The 21,217-nt window shown below is 42.0% G+C and overlaps 1 protein-coding gene and 1 gene segment (V, D, J or C); both read right to left on the bottom strand.

The window, feature by feature from the left end:
• The window catches only part of LOC116459127 (probable non-functional immunoglobulin lambda variable 11-55), a 346,106-nt gene that overhangs the window by 178,605 nt on the left and 146,284 nt on the right, over nucleotides 1–21,217 (bottom strand).
• LOC116459129 (immunoglobulin lambda-1 light chain-like) overlaps nucleotides 1–21,217 on the bottom strand; it is a 325,567-nt gene that overhangs the window by 181,633 nt on the left and 122,717 nt on the right. The gene's annotated exons all lie outside the window — the stretch shown is intronic.

Below are 21,217 nucleotides of genomic sequence, written 5' to 3'. Positions count from 1 at the left end.
AAAGTGCTGGGATTACAGATGTGAGCCACCTCGCCTGGCCTATTTTCACATATTTTTAAATCTTGATATTCTACTTCATTAATTCTGATTCATGGTAAAAAATGTTCAGTTGATGCCACTCTTTCTGTAGTCTGTGCATTTCTATAGGGGTCTGTTTACCTTTGTGGCCAATCCATAGGATGTCAGTTTATTCCGATTAGAAAGGTTTAAGCTTAAGGAGGCACTAAAACCCAAGCCTTAGTCTGTGTTAGTCCTGGTGAATTTAAGTAGTGGGAGGTGATCTGCCCAGGAAGAGAGGTTTTGTGGTGCAGTGAAGTAAGTCCACGCTCTTCTGTTCCTTTGCAGTATCTGGATGACTATAGGCCCCCCACTCCGTCTTCCTTAATATCCTCCTGAGATTGATTTCTACAGCTTTTTTTTTTTTTCCTGTAAACTTAGGACCTAGAGAGATATGAGGAGAGAATGAAATACAGAAACACTGCCTGCTAAGCCATTGATCCCTGCTGCCCTATTGTTATGCTGCAAACTCGATTTGGCCTGAGCTGCCTTTTTTTTGTTTGTTTGTTTTTCCCAATTTCTGGCAGCCATCCAGCCAGGCAGTGAGGGAGAGAGAAAAGAGCCAAACTCAAAGCTCTTTTGCTAGCTATTGTCCTCAGAAGGAAGCCTGGTTTTCCAGTCCTGTGCCCCATGATACAGCTTTCCAAACGTAAACAAAGTCTCTAACACTCTGACTCCCACCTTGTCCCCTCCTCCGTTTTTGTACTTTCTTTTTACATTATTGCCACAAACCGATACCATGCTAGTTTGCTGTTGTACCCAGGGCTCTCCCATTCACTCTTCAGACCTCTGCCAAAGGACTTCCCCTTTCATTAGCTCCTGAAACGTTCTGGTTAGTATCAGGAAGGAGATTCTAATTGACGACTTCACAGGTGCATTTTATCTTTCATCTTACTTGTCTCCTCACCAACAGTTGAAAGTACCGGAATCTTTGTTGTGGAAAGTGTCTTCTCCATGAGAAGACTCTCTTCCACCTTTCTCTCTGGCCTATCACCTTTACTCTCCTTTTCCTTTTTCCTATCCAGGCCCCTACAATCTGTATTTCATATCATATTGAGAATGTTTTCCTAAACTACAAATATGCTCCTGACTCTTTTTCTTTGAAAAGTCACATACATCAAGAATCTAAAACATCAAGTCCAAACTCCTAAATTGAAGCATTCTCTTCTGAGTACTACTCCATGGTTCAGCCAAGTTACTTTTAGTTATTCAGATAACTTTTGTTTTCTCTAATCCTTTATGTAGGATGATCTCTCATCCAGAATGCACCATCCAACTGACCAAAGTCCCCAGCACTCCCGCTACATCTACCTACATGCTAGTCTTTCTCAAATATCAGATTTCATTCAGATTTCACCTCCTCTAGAAAGCTTTCCTTGACCTCATGGATCACCTGAGGTCAGGAATGCGAGACCAGCCTGGTCAACATAGCAAAACCCAGTCTCTACTAAAAATACAGAAATTAGCCAAGCGTGGTGGCACATGCCTGTAATCCCAGCTACTCAGGAGGCTGAGGCAGGAGGATCACTTGAACCCAGAAGGCCGAGGTTACAGTGAGCTGAGATCGTGCCATTGCACTCCAGCCTGGGCAACAAGAGTGAAACTCCATCTCAAAAAAAAAAAAAAAAAAAAAGAAAGAAAGAGAGGAAAGAAAGAAAGAAAAGAAAAGAAAGAGAAAGAAACAAAGAGAGAAAGAAAGAAAGAAAGAAAGCAGGCAAGCTTTCCTTGACCTGTCCAGGCAGATTTACCCCCACTTACTCATGTGTCACAATAACATATTTTCTGACCTATATTTTTATACTCTCTATCTAACTCTAAATTTTTTCCAGTCTCTTTTCTCAAATAGACTCTGAATTCTAAGGGTAGAACTTGTTTCCAATTCATCTTGTATTTAACAAGTAGTAATAATTTTATAAAGTTTAGTGAGTGAGTGAATGAATGAATGGATAGGTCCTTTAGGTTCCCTAAGGTTCTATTGTTGTATCATCTCCATGACTGGTATTCTATACCCCAGGAAAATCCAAGCAATCATAACCTCTCATTTCAGAGATTGTCTAATGGCAGTTGTGCTTCTAGACTGTGCTTCTAAACCCCTTCATGAGAGGAACTGCTACCATTCTGCTCTCTGATATATTCTTTTTTTATTTTTTTGAGACAAAGTCTCTCCCTGTTGCCCAAGTTGGAGTGCAGTGGCATAATCTCAGCTCACTGCAACCTCCACCTCCCGGGTTCAAGCGATTCTCCTGCCTCAGCCACTGGAATAGCTAGGATTACAGATGCCCATGCCCAGCTATTTTTTGTATTTTTAGTTGAGATGGGGTTTTGCCATGTTGGCCAGGCTGGTTTCAAACTCCTGACCTCAGGTGATCCACCCACCTCGGCCTCCCAAAGTGCTGGGATTAGAGGTGGTGAGCCACCACACCTGGCCCTTGCTCTCTGATATATTCTTCTGGTCCCTCAAAGAACACCTCTAGTATAGAAGCCAATGAGTTTTAATTGAATTAGTGAACTCATGCATTAATGTTTGCTTGAATGGCAGATTCTGCTCTCAGGGTGCACCCATGGATTGCTCCGTTTTAGTGGATGGCTCTCCCCACAAGGGTGAATAAAGAGTCCAGAACTAGGTATGCGAATCCTGGGCCTCTGGAAGAATATTTATTTCTTTTGTGCCATCCTAAAAATATGATGATTAAGTCTTTTTTTTTAATTTTGTTTTGTTTTGAGATAGAGTCTCGCTGGGTCACCCAGGCTGCAGTGTAGTAGCATGATCTTGGCAATAAGCCTGTGTTTAATTCATGATAAATCTATCCTCTCACAGAAAGTGTCAGCTTAGGCTGTCATGGTTTAATGACTTATTGTTACATAAAAAGTAACATACACGTTACTGAAAGCTTCCTTCATAAAAAGCCATTAAAATGTACCAAGAAGATCTGCAAAATATTTTTATGTAAGAGACAAATTTCATCTAATATTCCTCATCGAGGTGAATCCTGAACTAAATCAGATATTTAATTTTGGTTCAAGTAAAGGACATAAAAATCGGAAAGGAAAAAGTAAAACTATCTCAATATTTGAAATATATTAAATATCTCCAAGTTAATATATAGATACAAACCAGTCCTGATCAAAATTCCAATAGGTTGGCAGAAATTAAGTGATTTTAAACTTTTATGGAAATGCCAAGAAACTAGTAATATGCGAACTTTCAATAAAGCTACACTAATTAGGACCATATGGGATTGGTAAAAGGACACAAATTGATCAGGGGAATATAATAAACAGTTCAGACATAAACCAACACATATACAGTCACCTGATTTTCAACAAAGGTGCCAATAAAATTTAGTGGGGAAAAAGTATTTTCAGTAAATGGTACTAGAGCCACTGGATATCTGTATGGAGCCGAAGTCGAGGGGCAGGAAGGAGCCTTGACACCCTACCTCATATCATACACAAAATTCAAGATGGATTATAGACCAAAATGTGAAAGCCAAAACAACAAAGCTACTAGAAAAAAAACAAAAACCGAAGAGAATTATCTTTCATGGCCTTGGCCTAGATAAGGGACAAAGATACCAAGGGTATAAGAAAAATTTGCTAAATTGAACTTCATAAAATGCAAACGCTTCTGTTCGTCAGTCGATACAGGTAAGAAAGTAAAATGGAAGGCACAAGTTGCTGCAAAACAATCAAACGCGTTAAAACAATATTTACTTTATTCGTTGAATAAAAGAACGGGCAACCCATCACCATTCACGTTCTCTTGAAGATGCCACCAGGGGGTGCTGTGCACCCCCTCAGAGGTAAGCATAGTCTGTAACTAAGGGCTTCAAAATCTCAGGCGCTTTGAACTCACTGACCAGTGTGAAATGTTTCTTCATCGGGTAAACTCAGAGGTCACAATCTATCAACTTGTCTCCTGGCAATGGATCTGTTTTCTGAGCTGAGGACACAGTTGCAAGGAGTGGCAAAGCTAACAGATTTACACCACACACATACCCCTCATCCAGGGCATTCAGGAGAGAATGCAAGAACCAGCAGAGAGCTCAGCATCAACTCTGGGGCCACTGAACCCTTGGTACTTTGTACCATGGCCTGGACTCCTTTCCTCCTCCTCCTACTTCTTACTCACTGCCCAGGTTCATGGGGATTTCACAGACTGGGCTTTGGAGTGATTCTAGTGATTCTTCTGCCCTGGTTTCTCATTTCCTAAAATATCTGTTTTCTTTTCTTTTCTTTTTTTTTGAGACGGAGTTTTGCTCTTGTTGCTCAGGCTGAAGTGCAACGGCGCAATCTTGGCTCACTGCAACCTCTGCCTCCCGGGTTCAGGTGATTCCCCTGCCTCAGCCTCCCGAGTTGGAATTACAGGGGCCCGCCACCATGCCCAGCTAATTTTTGTATTTTTAGTAGAGACGGGGTTTCACCATGTTGGCCAGGCTGGTCGTGAACCCCTGACTTCAGATGATCCACCCACCTCGGCCTCCCAAAGTGCTGGGATCTCAGGCGTGAGCCACCGTGCCCGGCTGTTTTCATTTCAGAGTACAATTCACAGGCTATGACGACATAGGAAGCCTAACTGACCACCGACCATGTCATTAGGAGGGACCGTTACTCTCACCCGTGGCTTCACACTGGAGCAGTCAACAGTGGTAACTATCCATACTGGTTCCAGCAGAAGCCTGAACAAGTCCCAGTACACTGACTTATGAGACATACAGGAAATACTCATAGACCCCCTCTTGGTTCTCAAGCTCCCTCCATGGGGACAAAGCTGTCCTCACCCTCTTGGGAAATCAGTCTGAGGTTGCTGAATATTACTGCTAGCTATACAAGTTACTGGTAGTAGCAGTTAGTAGGTTTGTTATACAAGCAGTATGAGTTAGCAATTATGAATCTATGTAATGTGCTCTCTAGAACTGAGCAAATAAGAAAATATAGTGTGGTTAATGGGAGCTAGTTTTCTCATTTTCTCACTAAAAGACAATATATAATATGGAAAATCAGAAGGCCAGAATGAATCCAGGAGTGTTGGGATTAAATAGGGGATATCAGTATATCCTCTTTCAATAGATACTTACGGAAATACTATACACACATACACACAGCATACATGAGAACCCAATGACAGGGTTCTTCTACAAGGCCAAGTACAGAATATAAAAATTTGCATATAAAGATTATGTTATTACCACCAGGAAGTGAATGCAGACACTAGAACCTAGAAGGGAAGTTTCCTGGCTTCTCTTGAGCATTTTGGTTCTTCCAAACCAAAGAAGTTCTACGTATAGTTATATCCTGAGACCAGAACACCAAGTCCTGACTCGGGCTTCCAGGGAGCATATTATGCACATGTCATGCTGTACTTACCCTATTGTAGCAGCTATCACGGTTCATTTAAATTGCCAATTTACCGACGTAGACATGGCTATATGCTCCAAGAATGGCATACTGGCTGGTTTAGTAGATTGAATTATTAGCTCCAAACATTACTCCTACCTGTGTCCGTGTATCTTTGTCATGTGACTTATCCCCCTTGACTTTGTGCTTGGCCCTGTACTCACTTTGAGTAATGCAACATTTGTGGACCTTATGCAAGCTTAAGTTTAAATGTCCTTGCACCATTTGGTTTGCCCTCTTTTGTAACTCTCATTACTAAGATCTTGTCCTGTATCCAGGACTATCGTTTTTGGCCCTTCATGCTGGGTTTCCAAATAAACACGTGTGAGTAATAAATGCTGATACTTGTAATTGTTACATAGCAATATATGAATTATACATCTAACATAAAGCAGACACTGGATGTTGGTGTGGTGAGTGAACACGTGCAGGCTTGTATGTATGTAGATCCCTCTCCTGCAGAGGGCAGTCATCAATATTATCAACTCAACTAAGAGGAAGATTCTTATTTGGTGCAGTTTCTCTAATTCCAAGAGCAGTGGAGAAGTCTAATACCAGGGCAGTGAGCATGAGCATCTGAACAACCCTTCCTTTTATGCTGGCCCTGACGCATCCTAACAGGCCAAGAAACTTGGAAGTGCCTCCCTGGAGGCAGCTGGGAGAGTGACGACAGATCGGGCTACGTGGGTGATTCATTTATACTCTTCTATTGTCTATGATGGATATGTTTATTTAAAATTGGAAATAACTGCTATTATTAAAGCATTGAATAAAACTAAAATTAAGAATTAAAAATTTATATATTCTTCAACATCCTGTCAGTCAAAGAAAATTACAGGTGGGTATTAAATTGTCAGATAAAAGAAAAACTTTCAGAGCAAAGGAAAGAAATGAATATTTATAATCTCCAAGCATTGCGTGTATATTTTCTCTAATTCTACCATTTGGCTACTTTTTGAAGTGCCCTAAAATTTGCTTTTTTAAAATTTTTTTTGCTTTCCAATTCTATCTCATTATCGCCCACGAAGTCCCATCTTTAATTTTTTTAACAACAAAATATTAGGAGAAAATTGATCATCATTTAATCTATTTATTTTTATTTATTTATTTTTGTGATGGGGTCTTGCTCTGTCATCCAGGCTGGAGTGCAATGGCACAATCACAGCTCACTGCAGCCTCTACCTCTGGAGCTCAAGTGATCCTCCCTCCTCAGCCTTCCAGGTAGCTGGGACTACGGGTGCGCGCCACCACACCTGGCTGAGTTTTTAAAATTTGTATAGAGATGGGGTCTCACTGTGTTGCTGAGGCTGGTCTCAAACTCCTAGGCTCAAGCAATCCTCCCACCTCAGCCTCCCAACGTGCTGGGATTATAGGTGGGAGCAATAATCATTTAACCTAAAATTCTCTCAGATAAGTAGGTATGGGAACATTTTTTAAAAATAATAATAATATTAAAATAATAATATAATCTAAAACCTTCTTTTCACAAATATATCTCAGGCCCAAATTTTCATCCATCCATCCATACATTCATCAATTCATTCACTCAACTATCACACATTTATTTATTTATTTTGAGACAGAATCTCACTCTGTCACCCAGGCTGGAGTGCATTGGCTCAGTCTCCACTCACTGCAGCCTCTGCCTCCCAGGTTCAAGTGATTCTCCTGCCTCAGCCTCCCAAGTAACTGAGACTACAGGTGTAAGCTACCACACTTGGCTAATTTTTTGTATTTGTAGTAGAGACAGGGTTTCACCATGTTAGCCAGGATGGTCTTGATCTCCTGACCTCGTGATCTGCCCACCTCTGCCTCCCAAAGTGCTGGGATTACAGGCATGAGCCACCACACCCAGCCCATCAAACATTTATTAACAGCCCATTCTGGGTGACATATTATGTTAGGTTGGACTGTGAGGGTATAAATACAGGACAAATGAGAAGGGTTCCTTTTGTCAAGGAGAACACACTCGAAGATACTAGAAATAAAATAGAAACTTCTATGCTAATTACTATTACAGAGAATTACCAGATTTTTGAAAGCTCAACTAATAAAGCAACTACCCTTTTCTGGATATATCGGGAAAGTGTCTGCCTTGGATATGGGATCTTAGAAAAAGAAGAGTAAGTATGGAGAAATGAGGTCATCTCCAACAGAGGGACCATGTGATAGTATGGACTGCATATTTCTGTCTCCCCCAAAATTCTTAGATTGAAACCCTAACCCCCCATGTGATAGTATTTGGAGGTAGAGCCTTTGTGAAATAATTAGGTTTAGAAGAGGACATGAGAGTGGAGCCCTCATAATAGGATTAGTGTACTTATAGGAAGAAAAAGAGACTAGAGCTTTCTGCCATGCCAGGCTACAGAGAAAGGTGCCATCTACAAACCAGAAAGTGGACCCTTACCAAGAACCAAATCTGCAGGCACCTTGATCTTAGACTTCCCAGCCTCCAGAGCTATGAGAAATAAAGGTTTGTTGTTTAAGCCATCCAGTCTTTGCTATTTTTCTTATAGCAGCCTGAACTAAGACAGCCTGGCAAACACAGGAAAGGAAGCTATAAAAGGGCACAATGAGCTGGGTGCAGTGGCTCACGCCTGTAATCTCAGCACTTTAGGAGGCCGAGGCAGGTAGATCACTTGAGGTCAAGGAGTTCGAAACCAGCCTGGCCAACGTGGTAAAACTGCATCTCTACAGAAAATACAAATATTAGCCAGGCGTGGTGGTGGAAGCCTGTAATCCCAGCTACTCAGGAGACTGAGGCAGGAGAATCGCTTCAGCCAAGGAGGTGGAGGTTGCAGTGAGCCGAGATTGCTCCACCGCACGCCAGCCTGGGCTACAGATTGAGACTCCGTCTCCAAAAAAAGAGGCACCAATGCCTGTGTGCTGAGTGACTAATTGTGTTGAGCCATAGAGGAAAGATGTAGGCACCAGTGACTTGTCCAGGATCAGGGATGACACACCTCTTTTTCTTGATAGCTATTATGTCCTCTCCCAGACATGTTTTTTTTTTTTTTTTTTTTTTTTTTTAACACTGCTGTCACCCAGGCAGGAGAGCAGTAGTGCAGACGCGGCTCATTGCAGCCTGAACCACCTGGGCTCAAATCTCCCACCTTAGGCTCCGAAAGAGCTGGGACCACAGGCATGTGCCACTATGCCTGGCTTTTTTTTTTTTTTTTTATGTTTCATATAGGTAGGGTCTCCCTATGTTACCCAGGCCAGTCCTGAACTCCTGGCCTCAAATGATCTTCCTGCCTTGGCCTCCTAAAGTGCTGAGATTACAGGCATGAGCCGCCTCACCTGGTCCCTCTCCCAAACTTTCTTTTGAGGTTAAATAATGTAAAAAGGAAGAGTGTGTAGAAAAGTAATAGCCAATGTAAAAAAAAAGTTTAAAACAAAAATTATCCATATCTCACTACTTAGAGGTAACCATTACATATATTTTGACAACAAATACCCTTCCAGATTTCTGCATTTGCTATGTGAGATGTTAGTTGAGGTGGGACAGAGGAAGGGATTAAGGGAGGAGGCAAGGAAAGAAGGGTCAGACTGCAATTTATCTTGCAATCCGTTTTCCCATTTAGTAATACATAATCAACATCTCTGCATGTTTTCAAGTATATAAAGCTACTTAGATCACTACTTATTCATGTATTACAGGGATTCTATATTTTCTCTATTATAAACTACATGTTGTTGAACTTCTTCCAAACTACATCTATTCATATAGCAATCACTTACTTTGTAAAAATTCCTAAACTTAAATATCTAGTTCAAAACAAGTATGCAAAATTTTGTACAGATTTTATTTACCATAGAACTATGGCTACTAATTAAATGAAAATAATAGTAATAAATTATAATAATATAGGAGTCACCTCACAGATGTTTCCAGTCACAGAGTAAGGCTTTTCCTGCTTTGTACTTAAGTTGAAATCCCCCCAAAGTGCATAAAGGCGGATACATCCTTTCTAGGGTCCCCTTTTCACCCTGTAGATGAACCCTGACGTGGCCAACTGATCTCCCGACAGTAGTACAGTCTAGATGTCTTTTATTAAAATAATAGATAATAGAGTAATCCACAAACTAGGACCTTACACACATACACACAGAGCAAAAGCTCCTGAGGTGCAGAGCCTACAGGAAACCTCAGCAAAAGCTCTGATGGCTCCTATCGATGAGCACCTTTAGGAGGGGCTGCTATTGTCTTAAGTCAGAACAGATGAGCACCTTTAGGAGGGGCTGCTATTGTCTTAAGTCAGAACAGATAGTTTGTGCCTCTCCGTTTTGAAGTGCTCCAGATTTCCCTTCCCTGTCTTGGTCTCTCAGAACCTAATGTCCGTGCTGGACTAGCATAGTCAGTCTTTGGTTATGTGTCTGTATTTTCTATTTAAAGTACTCTAGGCTAGGTGCAGTGGCTCACACCTGTAATCCCAGCACTTCAGGAGGCCGAAGTGGGTGGATCACGAGGTCAGGAGTTAGAGACCAGCCTGACCAACATGGTAAAACCCCGTCTTTACTAAAGATACAAAAAATTAGCTGGGCGTGGTGGCGCATGCCTGTAATCCCAGCTACTCAGGAGGCTGAGGCAGGAGAATCGCTTGAACACGGGAGATAGAGGTTGCAGTGAGCTGAGATCACACAATTGCACTCCAGCCTGGGAAACAGGGCGAGACTCCATCTCAAAAAAAAAAAAAAAAAAAAAAACTAGCCGGGGTGGCAGCGGGTGCCTGTAATCCCAGCTACTCAGAAGGCTGAGGCAGGAGAATCACTGAACCCAGGAGGCAGAGGTTGCAGTGAGCTGAGATCGCACCACTGCACTCCAACCTGGGTGACAGAGGGAGACTCCGTCTAAAAAACTAAAATAAAATAAGATACTCTAAAGAAAATTATTTAAATACTTCTCATCTTAAGCAAGCAGTTTATTCAGCATGAGGTTCAAAGTAAATAACTTCAAATCAGATGGTCATGAATATAACTTCTTCAGTCATTCAAAACACTCAGACAAACAAGACGGATAACACCGAAATGAAATACAGACAATGCAGTGGATTTTCAACAATAACTACAAAAAGGACTGAACAAAGAGACAAACAATGAATGTGGGCTTGCCTAGGAAATACAGTAGAAATGTCAAAAAAGGTTAAATGAATGAGAGGGGTACTACAATCCTCCACCCCAGGAAACCACAGCAAGGTGCTGTGGATCCTCTCTGAAGCCTGACGTTCAAGTGGTTCGTATTTTAGGTACCCTGGACACTTGCTCATAGGTCCTGCAAGAGGTTACAGCAGCTGTTCCCTCCCACAGGGCAAAGCCAGAGCTCACAGCCACCTAGGCCTCCCCATGACAGTGGAGTTGCTCCCTGGGACAAAGACCAGAATGGGAGGAGGAGGGAGAGATAAAAGGCTCAGATTTGCATAATGTGTCCTACAAATACCTAATCTTTATGCAAGAGGTGAGGAGGGCATAAAAGAGCCATTAGAGAGTCCAACACTAGCTGTGAGGCCAATGGGCCCTTGGAACTTCAGCACCATAGTCTAGACTCCTCTCCTCCTCCTCACTCAGTCACTGCCCAGGTTTACGGAGATTTCAGATCAGCCTTTAGAATGATTCTTCTGCCTTCTTTTGGGAGAAAGTGGGTCTAGGAAAAATAGAATGCAAATATTTTTCCAATCCATAGGGAACAATAGGAGGTATACTAGATGAAGAATTTATGGTCAAATATTTTTTCAAAAAAAAAATCTCTCTATGATGTAATTCTGACTGATAATAGCAAAGAAAACAAGCTCCTTATTTTATATAAATTTTTTTTTTTTTTTTTTTGAGAAGGAGTCTCGCTCTGTTACCCAGGCTGGAGTGCAATGGCACGATCGTGGCTCACTGCAACCTCCACCTCCTGGGTTCAAGTGATTCTCCTGCCTCAACCTCCTGAGTAGCTGGGATTATAGGCGCCTGCCACAACACCCAGCTAATTTTTGTATTTTTAGTAGAGACGGGGTTTCACCATGTTGGTCAAGCTGGTCTCAAACTCCTGAACTTGTGATCCGCCCGCCTCGGCCTCCCAAAGTGCTGGGATTACAGGCATGAGCCACTGCACCCAGCCTAAAAAGTTTTTCAAAACAATGCAAGTTTACTACATTAAATCTGGATTTCTTTTTTTTTTTTTTTTTTTTTTTTTTTTTTTTTTTTTTTATGATGTGGTCTTGCTCTGTCATTCAGGCTAGCTGGAGTGCAGTGGCACAATCCCTGCTCATTGCAGCCTTGACCTCCCAGGTTCAAGCTATCCTCCCACCTCAATCTCCCAAGTGGCTGGGAACATAGGTGTGTGCCACCACACTTGGCTAATTTTTATTTTATTTTCTGTACAGCCTGGATCTCCCTGTGTTGCCCAGGCTGGTCTCGAACTTCTGGGCTCAAGCTATCCTTCCTCCTCAGCCTCCCAAAATGCTGGAATTACAGGCGTGAGCCACCATGCCTGACCTAGAAGTATTTTTTTCAAGGAGCATATTTAACTACCCCGTAAAGATCAAATAGTTCAGAAGTTAGATGTTACAATTTTAGTCTCTTTTCCTTCTTCTTCTTCTTTTTTTTTTTTTTTGAGACAGAGTCTCACTCTGTTACCCAGGCTGGAGTGCAGTGGCGCAATCTTGGCTCATTGCAATCTCTACCTCCTGGGGGGGTCAAGCAATTCTCCTGCCTCAGCCTCCCAAGCAGCTGGGAGTACAAGCATCTGCCACCACGCCTGCTAATTTTTGTATTTTTAGTAGAGACGGGGTTTCTCCATGTTGGCCAGGCTGGTCTCGAACTCCTGAGCTCAAGTGATTTGCCCCGCCTCGGCCTCCCAAAGTGCTGGGATTACAGGCGTGAACCACCGGGCCTGGCTGTTCTTTCACATATTTTCTCCATAGTTCAGATCACAGTGTATACAAATTTTTTTCCTGCTAGTTTCTTTCACATTACTGCAATCTATCTCTTTTAAAAAAGTATATTGTGGCCGGGCGCGGTGGCTCACGCCTGTAATCCCAGCGCTTTGGGAGGCCGAGGCGGGCGGATCACGAGGTCAGGAGATCGAGACCATCCTGGATACCACGGTGAAACCCCGTCTCTACTAAAAAAAAAAATACAAAAAAATAGCCGGGCGTGGTGGCAGGCGCCTGTAGTCCCAGCTATTCGGGAGGCTGAGGCAGAATGGCGTGAACCCGGGAGGCGGAGTTTGCAGTGAGCGAAGATCGCGCCACTGCACTCCAGCCTGGGTGACACAGCGAGACTCCGTCTCAAAAAAAAAAAAGTATATTGTGCAGCTATTTCAGCCAGCCACGGTGGTTCATGCCTGTAATTCCAGCACTTTGGGAGGCAGAGGCGGCTGACCACTTGGGGCCAACGAGTTTGAGACCAGCCTGGGCAACGTGGTGAAACCCCATCTCTACTAAAACTGCAAAAAAATAATTATCCGGGCGTGAGGGCGGCTGTAATCCCAGCTCCTCAGGAGGCTGAGGCAGGAAAATCGCTTGACCGCGGGAGGCGGAGGTTGCCCTGAGCCGAGATAGTGCCACTGCACTCCAGCCTGGGCGACAGAGTGCGTGAGGCTCCGCCTCAAAAAAAAAAACCAAACCAAAACAACAACGAGAAACAACAAAAAAAGTATATTATGCAGCTATTAAATGAAAAGTACAGAACTTTTCAGTTTCCAGGCATTCAAAATTATTTCTGGCCGGGCCTGGTGGCTCACGCCTGTAATCCCAGCACTTTGGGAGGCCGAGGTAGGCGCATCACCTGAGATCAGGAGTTTGAGACCAGCCTGACCAAAATGGAGATACCCTGTCTCTATTAAAACAACAACAACAACAAATTATTTCTACTTTACATTTACATTAGTACAACCAAAGTATTGATGAATTATCTTACATACTCAATTTTGGATATATACATAAACATTCATTCTGTAAATTTTTATTGGACATGTTTAAAGCATCCTATGAGGCCGGCAGTGGCTCACGCCTGTAATCCCAGCACTTTGGGAAGCCAAGGCAGGTGGATCACCTGAAGTCAGGAGTTTGAGACCAACCTGGCCAACACGGTGAAACCCCATCTCTACTAAAAATATAAAAAATTTGCCGGGCATGGTGGCAGGTGCCTGCAGTCCCAGCTACTTGGGAGGCTGAGGCAGGAGAACTGCTTGAACCCTGGAGGCGGAGGTTGTAGTGAGCTGAGATTGTGCCATTGAACTCCAGCCTGGACAAGACAGTGAGACTCTGTCTCAAAAAACAAACAAACAAACAAAAAGCATCCTATGAAAAAAATGAAATTATTACCTTTTTATTCATATATTTAAATAACTTCCAAAAAGGCTTATGCCAATTGAAACTCCTTTTAATACATCCTCACTGACAGTAAACATTACAATTTATATAATATTCATCAGTATGCTACCACTGCTTTAATTTCCATTTTTGTTTTTGCTATGGAGACTAAATATTTTGCATTTATTTACTAATCAGCTATATTTATTCTTTGTGAAATGGACAGAGATTTTTTCTTTACAACAATTTTATAATAGTGCATTAGAGATTTTTCTTGGTAATCTTTTTTTTTTTGAGATGGAGTCTGGCCCTGTCTCCCAGGCTGGAGTGCAATGGCGCGATCTCAGCTCACTGCAACCTCCACCTGCTGGATTCAAATAATTCTCCTGCCTCAGCCTCCCAAGTAGCTGGGATTACAGGCGCCCACCACCATCATGCCCAGCTAATTTTTGTACTTTCAGCAGACATGGGGTTTCACCACGTTGGCCAGGCTGGTCTCAAACTCCTGACCTTGTGATCTGCCCACCTTGGCCTCCCAAAGTGCTGGAATTACAGGTGTGAGCCAACACACCTGGCCCCCAATTTTTCTTAGTAATCTTCGGAAACACTTCAGAAATATTTTTAATTATCCCTTTCATAATCTCAGGCTATAATTTTCCTGTTTATATGCCATAAAATGTGAACATGTTACACCGTCAAATAAAAAAAGCAAGGTGCAGAAGACTGTGCATAATATAAATCAGTTATTTTTAAAAAAGAAAAGAAAAAATAAGAAACTATCTGAAAGGCTAAAAAAAGAATCTGAGTTGTTACTTTTTTGATGTTTGAAGAATGTGAATATACTCAATGTTTTAAAATAAAAGAACTTTAAAAAGAATCATCTCAAAATGGTGTCAGCCACAATGGCACACCAGAGAGTGGGAAGGTAACACAATGACCATGAACTGCTGCCTTCCTTGTATCATAAAATCTTCTAATGTTCCATTTTCCCTGTGGTAACCTCCAAGATGGCCTCCGGTGATTCCCCACCTCTAGTATTCCTATCTGTATATGGTCCATTCCCACATAGCATCAGGGTTGCTCTGCGTGACCAACAGTATACAACAGAGTGAAGTTATTTTACCTCCAAGGCTGTTATAAAAAACATCAATGCCTTCCTTGTTCTCTCTTGGATCACTCATTCTGTAAGAAGCCAGCTGACATGTCATGAGGACCATATGACAAGGAACAGAGGGAGGCCTCCTGCCAATACCCAAGTGAGTTTGAAAGCCCTAGTCAAGCCTTTCAGATGATATAGCCCCAGTCAATATCTTAACTGCAACCTCATGAAAGAAGCTGAGACAGCACCACTCTGTTAAGTGACCCCAAATTCCTGACCCTCGGAAATCATGAGATAACAAATGGTGGTTGTTTTAGTTGGTAAGTTTGCAGTAATATATTATACAGCAATAGGTAACTAATACAGATTTTAGTACCTGGAAGGGAGGTGCTGGTGTAATACCTAAAATGTAGGAGTGGCTTTGAAACTGGGCAGTGGGCAGAAGCTAAAAAAACTTCAAGGAGATTGTTAGTGCAAGCCTTAGTAGAAAACTGGACTCTGAGAAAGCTCTGGTGTAGCTTAAAATGAAGTGAGGAACATGTTACTACAAAATTGAGCATGTTACTAGAAAAGGGGTTACACAGTTACGTAGTGGCAGAAAGTTTAGTGACTATCACCTAGTCAGGTGAAAGTAGAAAATGTACCTGAGTCATCTAATTGAGATTTCCAGCCAGAATGCTGAAAGTGCTGACTGGTTTCTTCTTGCTGCTTATAGTAAAATCTGAGGGGACAGAAACAAGCTAAGGGAAGAAGTGTTAAACAAAAAAGAGCCAAGAGCCAGTACCTGCTGGTTTTGAAAATTCCCAGTCTTTCCAGATGGCAAAAGATGCTAAAATTAACTGCTCCCAAGCAAAAGTTATATCCAGGGCACTAAAGAAAGGTGCAGAAATATGAAAGATGAGGGTAAAAATCCTTTTTACTTTTTCTTTGAGACAGAGTTTCACCCAGGCTGGAGTGCAATGGCTCGATCTCGGCTCACGGCAACCTCTGCCTCCCAGGTTCAAGTGATTCTCCTGCCTCAGCCTCCTGAGTACCTGGAGTTACAGGTGCAGGCCACCATGCCCAGCAATTTTTTTTTTTTTTTTTTTTTAGTAGAGATGGGGTTTCATCATGTTGGCCAGGCTGGTCTTGAACTCCTGACCTCAGGTGATCCACCAGCCTTGGACTACAAGTGTGAGCCACTGCACCCAGTCAGAGGGTAAAATCCTTCAAGGTTCTGAAAGATCAAAAATGATGCTTCAGAGTACAGTAGTCTCCTTTATCCATGGTTTTACTTTCCACGGTTTGTTACCCACAGTCAATTGCGGCCCAAAAATATTAAACGGAAAATTCCAGAAATAAACAATTCATAGGTTTTAGTTTATTTATTTATTTATTTATTTAATGACAGGGTCTTGCTCTGTCCCTCAGGCTGGAGTGCAGTGGCGTGATCTCGGTTAGCTGCAACCTCTGCTCCTCGGGCTCAAGCAATCCTCACACCTCAGCATATTGAGTAGCTGGGATTACAAGTGCCCACCACCACACCCAACTAACTTTTGTATTTAAGTAGAGATGGGGTTTCACCATGCTGGCCAGGCTGTTCTCAATGTCCTGACCTCAAATGATCTATCTGCCTCGGCCTCCCAAAGTGCTGGGATTAGAGGCGTGAGCCACCGCACTCAGTCAACAATTCTTAGGTTTTAAATTGCATGCCATTCTGGTTAGTGTGATGAAATCTAGTGCAGTGGCACTGAGTTCCATTCAGGACATAAATCATCCCATTGACCAGCATCTCTATGCTGTGTATGCTATGCTCTTGTGGTGTTATAATATACATTGGTTTTGTCCACGGTTCATAACTCCCATGGCCCTTGTTACAGTCTTTTGTTATAACGTTCGGTGTTAGGCCTCAGAGGCAGGCTTCTGACCGTCTGCCATCCTTTTACCTGCCCCAAGGCAGGACTCTGATCTTTCTGATTGTGGGTTCTAAGACCCTCCCAAGAGAGAATCCTGCCCTATACTCTAGTGGGAGAGAATGCTTAAGTCATGAAGCTTCCATAAAAACCCAAGAAGAGTGGGTTCAGGGAGCTTCCAGTTAGCTGAACACTTACTTGGAGGTTCCTAGAGGTTGGCGCACTCAGGGAAGCCATGGAAGCTCCATACCCCTTTCCACACACCTTGCCCTGTGTGTCTTTTCATCTGTATCTTTTGTAATATCCTTTATAATAAATCAGTAAACGTGTTTCCTCAAGTTCTGTGAGCTACTGCAGCAAATTAATGAAACCCAAAGAGGGGGTTGTGAGAACCCCAATTTGAAGTCAGTCAGAAGTTCAGGATACCCAGACTTGCGACGGGTGTCTGGGGGTATGGGGGGCAGTCTTGAGGACCGAGACCCTAACCTGTAGGATCTGACACTAAGCTGTTCCAGGATTCCTGACACTCAGAGACTATGTGAGTTAATGTTTAAGCTGTTAGTTTTGTGGTAACCTGTTATGCAGCAACAGATAACACATTTCCTTCCATTTGCAAAGCACACAATCCCACCCATCAAAAAACATGGAAAAATGGTACTAAGGTTTCGACGTGTATGTTCATACACACCCATACACACATCCCTCAGACAGCTGTTCTGTCATTTCTGACATTGTGTCTCTTTCTACTGTTTTGGATTCTATCAATCCCTGGATAGGATCAAGGAATAACCCCATCCCATTCACATCCGAAGTTCTTCTAAGCCATTAGCCCACATACATGATTACAGGGGAAGACACAAATGAGTCTAAGTTATAACTAGAGCAGGGTTCAGCAAACTTTTTTCTATAAAGTGTCAGGTAGTAAATATTTTAGGCTTTGCTGGGTGTATATGGGTCTCTGGCTCTAACAATGTTTTGAAAATTTAAACTTAGCCTAAAAGCCACAGTTTGCCAATGCTTGCCCTAAAGCTAAGAAAGACTTGTGTCTCAGTGGCAGTCTTCCACACATTTATAATTGTTCTCATTTCAATCTCATAACCAGGAAGGAAAGAGTCTAAGATGGCTCACCACTGAAATGGAATTTACTTTGTTTTATTTATATGATGAATGCTTTTAAAAGACAAAATAACTCACTTATATAACACTTGTCTTTTTGACAGTCTCGCTCCATTGCCCAGGTTGGAGTGCAGCAGGGTGATCTCGGCTAAGCCTCCACCTCCTGGGTTCAAGCGATTCTCCTACCTCAGCCTCCCAAGTAGCTGGGATTATACACCACCATGCCCAGCTAGTTTTTCTATTTTTAGTAGAGACGGGGTTTCACCATGTTGGCCAGGCTGGTCTGGAACTCCTGGCCTCAAGTGATCCGCCTGCCTTGGCCTCCCAAAGTGTTGAGATTACAGGTGTGAGCCATCATACCTGGCCAGCATTTGAAAGAATAAAAATCACTATGGGATTAAGTAAACTCAATTGTATTTAGAATTTATCATTCTTTTCCATAGATGTTATCATGAATAATTACAATTGCAAAATACATGTAACTTTGTATGTTCCTTATTTTGCATTATAGCCTAATAAAATTGTGTACTGCAATAGCTCCTATAATCACTACTTTTGATAACTGAATACTGTCTGTAGTAGGTACATATTTAATAATTTGACTTTCAGTTTGGTTTCCAAGTTTTGTTTTTTTTGTTTTTGAGGCAGCATCTCTTGTCATCTAGTGGTACAATCATAACTCACTGCAGACCTCCTGGACTCAAGCCCTCCCGCCCCATCCTCTCAAGTAGCTGGTCAGACACGTCTTTATTTATTTATTTTTTTTGAGACGCAGTTTCACTCTTGTTGCCCAGACTGGATGGAGTGCAATGGCGCAATCTCGGCTCACTGCAACCTCCACCTCCTAGGTTCAAGTGATTCTCCTGCCTCAGCCTCCCGAGTAGCTGGGATTACAGGTGCCCGCCACTACGCCCGGCTAATTTTTATATTTTTAGTAGAGACGGGTTTTCACCATTTTGGCCAGGCTCGAACTCTTGACCACATATGATCCACCCACCTCTGCCTCCCAAAGTGCTGGGATTACAGACATGAGCCACCACACCCAGCTGGTTTGAATCCTTTGTTAAAGAAAATAAAAAAATAGGTCAGGCATAGTGGCGCACACTTGCAATCCCAACACTTTGGGAGGCCAGGGCAGGAGGACTGATTAAGCCCAGGAGTACGAGACCAGCCTGGGCAACATAGCAGAACCCTTTCTCTACCAAAAAACAAACAAACAAAAAACAAAAAAACTCACAAACAACAATGCTAAAGAAAGCGAACGAGATATAATGAATAAAAACAAAAATAGATAAAACAAAACTAAACCAAATAGGGGGGTTGCTTCTTGGAAAAAGTAAATCAGAAACATTGATAAAACCAGGACGAATTAATGACAGGAAGAGGAAACACACTTTAATATTAGAAATGAGAAAGGAAGTGGGATTTCAAATAGTTAAAACCATATCCTACCCCAAATAGAACTACTTTTGCTTCAGGAAAGGAAGGTTTCTAACAAGAAAGCTGTAAGTGCAACCAAGTAAAAACTTGGGTTAGTAAAGAAAATGATTGTCTTAATAGATGTTGTAAATTACAAAACTAAATAATTCTCTTTAAATATTCTAAAAAATAGAAATCGATTTTTTTTTTTGAGACAGCTTCGCTTGTTTCCCAGGCTGGATGCAACCTCCACCTCCCAGGTACAAGCGATTCTCCTGTCTCAGCCTCCCAAGTAGCTCGGATAACAGGCATGCGCCACCACACCTGGCTAATTTTTTTGTATTTAGTAGATAGGGGGTTTCACCACGTTAGGCTGGTTGCAAACTCCTGACCTCAGGTGATCCACCCACTTTGGCCTCCCAAAGTGCTGAAATTACAGGCATGCACCACCACACCTGGCCCCAAAAATGGAAACAGAAATTATTTAAGCAATATATTTATTACCTTTAAGGGCAAAGCATTTCTCATTAAAGCCAAGAACAAAGAAGCCCATTAACTCCATCTTAAATATTGTTTAGAAGTTCTGGCTGTAGCGATAAGGCTAAAAATGAACACAAGTGGCACAAAGGCAAAGATTATACAGTGGTACTCAATAAAAATTACAAACTAAAAATAGGCCAGGCATGGTGGCTCACTCCTGTAATCCCAGCACTTTGGGAGACCAATGTGGGCGGATCACTTGAGGCCAGGAGTTCGAGACCAGCCTGGCCAACATGATGAAACCTTGTCTCTACGAGAAGTATAAAAATTAGCTGGGCATGGTGGCAAACGCCCGTAGTACCAGCTGCTCAGAAGAATCACTTGAACTCAAGGGGTGGACATTGCAGTGACCTGGGATCGTGCCACTATACTCCAGCCTGGGTCACAGAGCAAGACTCTGTCTCAAAAAACAAAACAAACATCCCATTTTACTTATGGTGGAAAGACAATACAGCAACAATACAGCAACAGCATTTTTTTCACAAAACATTTTATTACTATAATTGATATTTTACTTATAATTTTTGGCAACATTAATAAAATAATAAATTTCATCTGAAAGAACAAGCGAGCAAAATAGACAAGGAAATTCACAAAGGGTAATAACAAAATACTAATCTTGACATATTCAATATATTTGTAAACAAAACAAAGTGACATTGCCTTAAAAATATACAGAGGTATCAATAGAAAAACAGAGAAAGCTCCTGAAAGAACGCACTATATTAATTTTCATTTGGTTGCAGGCACAGAAATTGACTCAAGCTAGCTCAACTCTAAGACAGAAGCAAAGCCCTTGATGATGATCGCTTTCCAGCGTTTTCATGAAAACCTAGGAAATTTAAATACTTTGAAGAGGAAGAAAAGAGTGGGGAGAGAGTAAAGTGCCTTTAAGGGGAAAAGTAAAAATTTTTTTTTTTTTTTTAAGGGAGATCTCATTGTCAGTGGCATTTTAAGAGCCTTGAAGCTCAATGAACCAAAGGAAGTGTCAAACAATTGAGGTAGCAAGCCATGCAGGCCTAGGGGAAGGGCATTCTAAGAAAGATAATAGCATGTGCAAAGTCTTTGGATTGGGAAGAATGTGATTTGCTTAAGGAATAGCAAGGCCAGTGTGTCAAAATAGTGCATCATTGGGGAAAACAGTGGAGAAGCATGACAGAGAATGAAAAAGAGAGGAAGGAGGTAGGCAGGGGCCAGATCACTGGAATCTATAGTTGGCAATTAATGACCATATGTACTCCTTAAGAGCATGCTTTAATGAAACAGCAAACAACAACAGTGTTGATAATACCAACCACTCAACATACAACTAAAACATTTCATATTTTTACCACAGAAACAGAATACGGCAGGTAAGTATGAAAAGTCTGTAGATCTATTTATACACAGTAGGAGTA

This window comes from Hylobates moloch, unplaced genomic scaffold (assembly GCF_009828535.3).
Source record: "Hylobates moloch isolate HMO894 unplaced genomic scaffold, HMol_V3 SCAFFOLD_19, whole genome shotgun sequence".
Lineage (NCBI taxonomy): Eukaryota > Metazoa > Chordata > Mammalia > Primates > Hylobatidae > Hylobates > Hylobates moloch.
This window is presented reverse-complemented; position numbering and strand designations above follow the sequence as displayed.